The sequence below is a fragment of the Triticum urartu genome, chromosome 3A, assembly GCF_056163025.1.
Source record: "Triticum urartu cultivar PI428250 chromosome 3A, HENAU_Tu73, whole genome shotgun sequence".
Taxonomy (NCBI): domain Eukaryota; kingdom Viridiplantae; phylum Streptophyta; class Magnoliopsida; order Poales; family Poaceae; genus Triticum; species Triticum urartu.
In genome coordinates, this window is record NC_141875.1 from 62,247,694 (window position 1) to 62,257,380 (window position 9,687).

Here is a 9,687-nt window from a genome sequence, read left to right on the forward strand (position 1 = left end):
ACTATTTTGTCCTCTCAAACATCACAAAATTATTGTGGTGAACAATACCCGTCCTTTAACGTTCCCCCACCTAATAATATCTCCACTCTATTTGGTAACTGGTTAGGTGGGGTCGAGCCTATTATAGCGGCACAAATTCGTGCGGGAGTTTGTGTATTACTTTGGGCTATTCGGAACTCTCAGAATGATGTTCTATTTAACAGGACAACTATCACAAACTTTTTGCATGTTATATACGAGGCATTTGGATAGATCCATACGTGGTCGTTACTACACCTTGCGGAAGCGAGGGAGGTTATGGCCTTTGAGTGCAACCAATGAGAGACTATAGCACAGGCTACATACAACCGGTTTGGATGTCAGTCCAACAATAGGATAGGTGTTTACGGAAGCGAGTGAGGTTATGGCCTTTGAGTGCAACCAATGGGAGACTATAGCATGGGCTACATACAACCAGTTTGGATGTTAGTCCAACAATAGGATAGGTGTTTAGGCAGTGCATCACTATTTGGTTTTTTATTTGCTTTTGTTTTCATACTTTGATACTTTATTCATTTAAATAAATGGTTGTGTGCATCGCTTGATGAAGGCCGGGGGTATTCCTCCTTTCCGAAAAAATATGTAGAGCTCATTCCCACATCATCTCAACAGGATATTTAATTAAATGTTATGTTTCAATGCACACATTTCAATAGAATTTCAAATATGAATATGTGAAATCAAATTCAAATCACACAAGTTCACAAGTCATACCAAAATCAATAGTGTAGTTCATATGGTAGAAATAACATAAAGCAAAGTTCATCTAAAAGAAACCAGAGGCAACATTGAGAATAGATCAAGCACCCACATTGCTACTTCCAGTTCCCAAGTACATTTGATCTTGGCAAGATTGATGAATGTTTTGGCACTCCTAAGATCTCACAACGAGCTTGCTCCCAATATTGTTTTGACGTCTCATCCAATATTGAAGCATCCATGAGCATGAGCGCTTGCTCTCGCTCCTTAATCTTCTTTGTCTCTACCATGGAGGTGATCATCAATCTTTCCTCCTCGAGGGCAATTTTCTTCCCCTTGGTCCGGACAATAGGATCTGAGAAATAACACCAAGGGGCAGAAGATTCTCATGGGATGTTGCACTACCATGGTTGGGAAGGGGTGGACTCCCCGATAGAAAAGGATGATTGGTCCGTGAGTTTGCAAAATGCTCGTACCTGTTTTCATATGGCAATCGATCACCAACATTAGCTACAGGAACAATGTGACTAAGAACATGTTGAGTCCTGTATTCAAAATGGTATTGGCTTGTCCTTGAATGATATGTTGAATCTTGAGTTGTATTGGTCAAATTTACTGCAAAATTAGGGAAATCTTGAGCTTGTAAAGAGAAACAATAATGTTCTTGTGGTAAGGAAACATTTTCCCTAGGATATTCATTGGTGGAAGTTAATTACCTGTGTGTTTCTGTGCAGTTTCAACAAATGATTCACCACTGGTCTTGCAAACTACAAGATCGTTACCCATCAAACGGATTGTTTGTCGTGCAGAAGGACTACCCTCTTGCAGGTTCAACTCAGAACCACCATGATTCAGATTGGTGGATAAGCACCTCGTATTCATAGTATCTTTTACTAAAACATTACTGCAACCATGATGAATCTCATTGGGTTCCCTTGAACTCAATGGAGGACCAACCGTGTCTATGTTAGGAACTTTGATTGCCTCATCACACAAACATGTGCCTACAGAACTTGAATTCTCTGCATTTTCTAAGTCAGTAGTGGGTGGTTGGCTCCAGTTTTCTCTGCATCAAAGACACCATGATTTAGAGTTTCATTTGTCACAAAAATAATAATTTAAAGTTTCATCACATGTATGCTCAATATTGGGATCTCTAAATTTGAAACATACCTGCAGTCAAAACCAGTCCATTCTGGTAATGCAATATTTAGATCAATCATAGCAGACATCTCTTTGTTAGTAGGCTCGATAGAGTACTCATGATCGCTATGCTTATTTGCTTCTGTAGTCTTAGTGAAGGCTTCATTGGGCATATTAGAACTACTTCTATTATCCATCATGCATTTGTCTTCTTCTATAGATGAACATGATGATGAAGATGATGAAGAAGCCATAGCGTCCAAGAGGAGCTTATGGAGAGTTCCTCGTTTGGGCAGCTCATGTCTTTGCATCTTACTGCCAAGTGCAACATCTCTTTCTGAGAATTTGACACGCTTTACTGAGTTGCAGCAGTGTTCTATTACTTCCTTGCCTTCTGAATTGATATGCTTCTCCTTGGCGAATTTCATAGATGTGTGCTTCATGTACTTTAGAATACCCTGACGAGGGGGAGATTTTCCCATATCTCTTGGTTTTCCCACTTTGTCAGGTTTATCATTGTTAATAAAGTTTTTTGTATCCACCTTCTTCTTCTTCTTAGTATTATTCATCTTCCCATGATTCCTTCTTCCAGATATAGTTTCTCTCTCTTTTCTTCGATGTTGTAAAGACTTGGTTTTCTCTGGTCGGTGAGTATCTAGTTCATCAAGCAAATTTGGATTTTCAAGTGCTTCCTACAAAATTAAGCAACATTATTAAGATACATATATAATTGCGAGTACAAAAGTGAAATGTAAAAATGAACAACAAACATCAGAATTTCCACATGTATACCATTTTCAAATAAATCATCATGAAGGAATGGAAAGTTCTATAATATATACTTTTTCTTATTTTCAAAACAAAGCATCGTATTCTTGCTTTTTTCCAACACTTGATCAGGAACCGGGCGCAGAAATTACTTGAAGAGAAGGGGATGCCTATAAATGAGTAAATAAAGGCATATGTTAAAAATTTCAACTACTAATAGATTCGATAAAGGAAGGCAAGAACGGGCTGAGGTACTACCCGAAATAGAAGAGGACGACTAGAGTAGAGGATCCTAATTCCAATCCAAATAATTGACGCGGGAGTCTAATTATTTTTTTCTGTTCTTGATTGTTACAATTCCACTTTCTTCATTTACCTTTTCTTGGAAAGTGTGACAGTTACGACACTTGGAGTGTGTGTAGCGATAAATGTTTGATTAAACATGATCATTATCTAGATAGTCAAATGAGACATAGTTATTGCAAGGCTTCTATGTAATTTTTAGTTGGACTTGGAGGGAAGATCAAAATCACCCAACAAGGAAAAATTAGCTGAACTGACTAAATCTAGACAATTATCTTTGTTGGGCACTATACATTGATATATGTGTTGATCTAGACTAGAGAGTGTCTAGCTAACAACAAACTTCATACATCTTGGCAAAACTGAGTAGAATGTCAGGTTCCCAGAGACACTTCATGGGCCTATGTGAAGTGTGATAATCCCTTGGTACAGTATTAGAGATTGACATGGATCATATTGGAAATGACACTGTTATTTGGTTACTAATGAGAGTTAGAGATATTCAAAATATTCATGGATTTATTGAGATCACTACCAAATAGTTGCTCTCGTATGACATTGGATTTGAAGTGGAGTCAATGGAGGATCAATGATGGTACAGGGGAATAGATGATATGAAGAGGCAAGTGTGAAATATCTTAATGTGGAAAATGTGGCAGTTGTTAAACACGATGATGGAGCAGAAACGGGGGAATTAGTGAGGTTTTGCAAACATGGCTTCCGTTGGGGAGCATGTTCCTGAAATGGTATGAAGATGTGCTAAAATATGGACACACAACTAATATTGTTAATATTTCCTCCAATAACACACCTGATGACATGGAGAGTTCTAGTACGAATGTAAATTAAGACCTTTAGCCCAAATTGTGGAAAGCTAAGGAAGTGTTGCTAGACATGCATCACAACCTGCTTTTGAGGAAAAAGTCGCACCAAACGGAAGCAATGAAGAAATTCATAGAGTTGTAAGTTTAGGGACAACATGAGCTGTTACAGCAAGCTCTGAGGAGCTCTATTGAATGGATTAATTAATGTTGAATGGTTTGGCAGTGAGACTAAACCAATGAAAAATGATGATGAAACAAAGATGATTTAGTTGTTGATTGCAGTGGGAGAATTGATTTGGATTACCATGAGTCTGTTGATTCTTCTGCTACGAAAGTCAAAACAATAGCTACATGGAGAATTAATGTTGGGAAAATGTGCAGATGAGAACCTTAGAATGTGTGTCAGAATCAAGGTTTAAGAAGATACTCGAGTTGATATTGTTCCTGATATGAGAAATTCTTTTAATGCAAATTTAGACCATATTGCATCCCATGCTGGGATCACTCTTGGATACTCCTTAAAAATTGTAGAACACAATATCAGCTTATCAGCTCATTCAAAGAAACTAGATTTGATCTGATGATGCAAGTAAATAAACCTTGTATTGTACCTTCTCACGAAATTCAAAGTCCTTTAAAATTAATACTGGATAAAATGGTTTTATTGAATTACTTCCTAATGGAGAGAATAGTAACATGGGTAGATAAGAAACTCATCGGGAACAAATAAAACAAGCTTTTACGGATAGGAAAAATAGGAAACATGTATCACAAACCAATTGTTATTTGAAATATGTGATTTCCATTTAAAAGGCTTGTTAAGAAAACGAATAAAGATGGAACATATGTTCTAGAATATTAGAGAACTTTACGACGAGGCCAAAATTAGATTTCTCAGAAATTAGATAAACACATTGATTTCCTATGCTTAAATTAAATAATGGATTTTTTCTAAAACTAACCTTCACAACATTTGCATTGGCTAAGATTTTTATTATCATAATATCCATCTAGTGGTATGTTACTAGGCATTAATGACACTGTTAATGAATTAGATATTCAAGATCGCCTATATTACATAAAAATTAACTATGTATGAAGATTATATATGAGATATATGTTAAATTTATGGAGATGCTCAGTTAGAAGGCAAGGCTTCTTACTTAGCAGAATTGTCTAGAGTCCTACATGACTGTAAAGATCCCTTTATGGTTGCTGGGGATTTTGATATTTATCAGGAATGCTTCTTGAAAATATAAATATGGTAACCCAAACACTACGGCTTTATTTCTATGCAATTAAGAAGAACCTTGCCTTATGGAACCAAAGTCGAATGGCAGGCTTTATAGTTGAGGAATAATTTACAAGAACCCACCTTTAAAAATTGGACAAGATCATATTTTTCCATTATTGGGAACAAATATATCACTGGTTAGAAAGGAAGATGAAATTTAATGTCTTCAAAGAACTAAAGAAAATGAGAATTTGGAAGGTGGTAGAAGCATAGGATATTTTCATGCTAAAGCAAATGGTTGTCATAGAAAAAGTATAATCACTTCTCTTGATCTAAGGAAGGAAATATTGAGGGGGAAAATAAATCCTTGATTATAATACTAAGTACTATGAAAACCTTTTGGTCATACAAATAGAAAAATATAACTCTAGATGTGCCTAGAGAAACCTTAGTACATTAACTAGAGTTTGTTTAGTGGATGAACTTAAAATTGTTGTTTTTGAATGACACATGATAAGTCGCTTAGTCCTGATGGTTTACCTCAATAACACTATAAAGGAAATTGGAATTTAATTATGTGAGATTTGGAAGCTTTATTTAACTACTTTATTATGGGAAATTGGATCAGTCTGGCCTTAATTATGGCCTTGTTAATTTGGTCCCCAAATGTAAAGAGGCAAAACAAATTCAAATCTTAGATCTATATGTTTGCTCAATGTGAGCTTCAAACTTCTTACATATGTTTAGGGAATGTTTTATATCTTCTCTAGTGTTATGGTTTCTCCTACATCACATATGTATAAGGGAGATATATTATGGAAGGAGGATTAGTTTTACATGATACTCAAAATACCATTCATACTATGAAAAAATGCCATTTTCCTCAATATTGATTTTAAACAAGCTTGCACCACAATAAAATGCCTTTTTGTTTTAAATTATAAAATATGATTTGTTTTTCTATTAAATGGTGTGACTGGGTCATCTAAATTATGAGAGGGATACATGTGGGGATTAAAAAGAATGACTGTATAGGTCTCTACTGTAATATTTTTAGATGGTGAGGGGTTCGAAAAGGAAATTCCTTATCTCCCATGTTGTTTGATTTGGCTGCTAATCCCTAGCTTAATTCATGAAAATGTTAGAGATACTAATAATATTAAAGTTGTTATGGGAGAACATAGTGAGGGTGGTGTTAATATGCTACAATATATTGATGATGCTATATTTTTATTACAAGAAGATTATATGAGTGCACATAACTAGAAACTCATCCTTTGTTCTTTTGAACAAATGTTTGTTTTAAAAATAGTTTCCAGAAAAAGTGATTTCTGTTCTTTTTGAACATGCTAGAGAAAACCTAAGCACTATAAAAAGATTTTTACTTGCCCCTTTGTCGATTGGCCAATACTAGTTTGGGGATACTTTTTTGTGCGGTGGATCTAGGAATCCATGCTGATGTCAAAAGGATATGAAACAAAAATTGGAATTTTTTTGAAGATAAGATAGAAAAGCAATGTAATAGTTGGCAAAGAAAACTTTAGCTATAGGTGGTAGGTTGTATTGGTTCAATATTTTCTCTCTAACATAACAACTTTCATGATGTTCTTCTATGATCTTCCTATGCACATAAAAATGAAGTATTTTTTTAGGCTAGTCTCCTTTGGAAGGAAAATTTTCATCAAAAGAAAAATGCAAGAGGATGAACCATTTCCTCATCCACAATCGTGCCCGCCATGGGACTAATCGCCCGTCCTCATTCACTTCCCGCCCATAGTGACATGTAATGCAGAAAATATTGAACGAGGCCATGTGTTATTAGCAAATGGGCCAACCCAGCTAGGAAACAATGTACAATGGTAGATAGTGTGGTTCCAAACACTCACCACAATAATGATCAAGTAGAGACCTCTGTTTACTGGGAGCTTGGAGATTGTAAAGAGTGACTGAGTCATGTTAACTATGAGAGGAGGGCATGTGGGTATTAACATGAATGATTGTATAGGTCCCTACTTTAATACAGGGTTGAGATGAGAAGATTACTTATGTCCCCAGTTGTTTAATTTGGTTGTTGATGTCCTAGATTTATTGATGAGAAATGCTCAGGGTAATAATATTATTAAAGGACTTACGGTAGAATATACTGAGGGTGTTTTCAATATACTACAATATGTCAATGATGCTATATTTTTATAAAAAGATGGTTATATGAGTGTGCATAACTTAAAATTCATCTTGTCTGCTTTTGAACAAATGTTGGATTATAAATTAATTTCCATAAAAGTGAAAATTTTCCTTTTTGGAAAAATGCTAGAGATAAACTAGGCTATAAAAGGTTGTTACTTGCTTCTAGTGATTTGACAATGAGATATTTGGGCATCCTTTTTATTTGTGCTGAATTTGGGAATCCTTGTTGAAGCCAAAAGGATACAAAACAGAACATGGGGACATTTTGAAGAGAAGATAGAAAGGACATGTAGTGGTTGATAAGGAAGACTTGTAGGTATAGGTGCCATAATTATTTGGTTAAGGATTACTTCTCTATTGTGCTAGCTTTTATGATGTCCTTCTATGATCTTCATGTCGGGGCAAGGAAAAGGGTGGATTTCTTTAGGCTAGTCCCCTTTGGCAAGAAAATTTTGATAAAAAGAAAAGGATAAGAGGAGAAGTGTCACCTCAGCCACATTCATGACTACCATGACACTGATCATCCATCTACACTCCCATCTCACACACAGTGACGTGTGATACGGAAGATGATAAATGCAAGTGTAGGCAAGTGGGCCAACTAAGCTATGAATAATGTACATTTGCTGATAGTGTTGTCCTGCATGTTCACATTACTAGTAGGTGGCCAACTAAGCTTGTAAACAACATACACTAGCTGACAACACAGTCCCACAAGCTCACCACATACATGATCAACTAGAGAGCTCTGTTTCTAGGGGCTTTGGAGATTGTAAAGGTGTTGTAGCACCAGTCGGCCTCTCTCTAATACAACCATTGTTTGTTTATAGGACATCATAATATAGTCTATGCTTATGGGTTCTTAGTCTTAGTTAAGTGTATGAGTAGCATCTAGTATAGAAGTCAGCAAGTTTTGTGAAATATTCATAGATTCTCTTATGAATGTATCATGCAACTCCTCACTCAGACTGATACCAACCAATCACTTTGGACAATTTAAGCATGAAATTACAATATATACACATACCAAATAGTTTTAGGGTAGAAACTGTGCTGATGCCCAAGAAACAAAACACAGTGATCACCCTAACTAGAACTTAACACAAGCTCATACAACTTTAACCATAAAATCATCATGGACATGCGAGCAACTATCGACCCCTATAACCTTGTTCATGAATTAGTAAACATGGATCAGAATTAGCAACTAAGTTGGGCAGGGTACCCACAATCCTTACATGAAACATTCTACAAGGGTGAGACGACCGCCATGTAAAGCTACAACTAATGCCCCCACCATACCCAATATGCATGCTCCAATTCTTCGTCTTATGGAGATGCAAATTTGACTAGTTATACCATCCATATCAAGTAGGTTAAAAGTAAAATAAAATCACAATAAAAAACATATGAATGATTATACTAAAAGATAGGCAGGATTGGGATGGAATTTGGTGGATCTCGTACCTTTCTTGCCGAGAAATTTCCTTTGTCCGTTTGCCCTCTACTGCCCTCCGGTGTGGCAGTCGTTGCTGCCTCTGCCTCCCGTAGTCTTTTTCTTTCTCTTCTTATCTTCCTTAACTCGACTCACGATTGTGCGGAGAGCCTCATCGTCGTCCGCCTCAGTTTGCTTGTTGCATTCGGTATCACCGATGGGGGGGAATTCCAAGTGGGGTCCCATGGAGCATAGGTCAGATATGGATCTCATATGTGGTGGATTTTCCCTCCCCCGTGTCCTCCTAAAGGACGGCACCGCCGCGACATCAATAGTAGCCATGGTGGAGGCAAGCTCGTCTTCCCACCACGAGGACCTCAGAGACTTCATAGGCAACAGATCTACGATTCCCAAAGGACGTTGCCCCTCCGCCGGTGCCTCAGCCCTCGTGCTCGCCACATAACCCCTATGGATCACAAACGAAGATCTGAAAACAGAACACACTTGAGTAAAACGATGATATGAGGCCCCTCTTACACACCAACCTGATGGAGAACGCATTAGTGACCATGGAAGCATCGTCGATGTGGTCTCTTTGCATAGATCTACCTCAGTTTCTAATTGAAGGGGGGTGGAAGAGGATGAGAGGAAAGGGTGGGTGTTTGAAAGGAAAGGACATGACCTCCAGGTGAGGTTTTAGTAGCATCCAGGCGTATCCCCTTACTCTTACCCATCCTACCCACCATATGTTTGGTAATTATTAATTTCAATATGCATATTTAATGTCATGGCCGGAGTATTTATCACTAGGGATAAATAGCCAAATATTTCCCCTATGATTCCCTGTGCTGGTGATGTGGCACCCTCAATGCATCATGTGACAAAAACTATTAGTTTGTGTAAAATGGTAGGCACACAATGGAGCCCCCACCCACACCCCACATCACCCCAACCCAGCATGGAAACCAAAGTTTTGGTTGTAGCTTTTAGTGCCAAATTGGAAAATCGGCTGATGGTGTCACTGAAGGGAAATTGTAAGTGCATTTAGTGCACCC

The 9,687-nt window shown here is 37.3% G+C and overlaps 1 pseudogene across 1 annotated transcript; it reads right to left on the reverse strand.

Moving 5' to 3' along the window:
- Nucleotides 1–747: 747 nt before the first annotated feature.
- LOC125546654 (uncharacterized) lies at nt 748–9,203 on the reverse strand (annotated as a pseudogene). The gene is made up of 4 exons (XR_015599258.1): nt 9,178–9,203; nt 8,665–8,773; nt 1,912–2,573; nt 748–1,804 (listed from the first exon to the last, which is right to left on the reverse strand). The product of XR_015599258.1 is annotated as an uncharacterized LOC125546654 (transcript).
- Between the last annotated feature and the right edge of the window lie 484 nt (nt 9,204–9,687).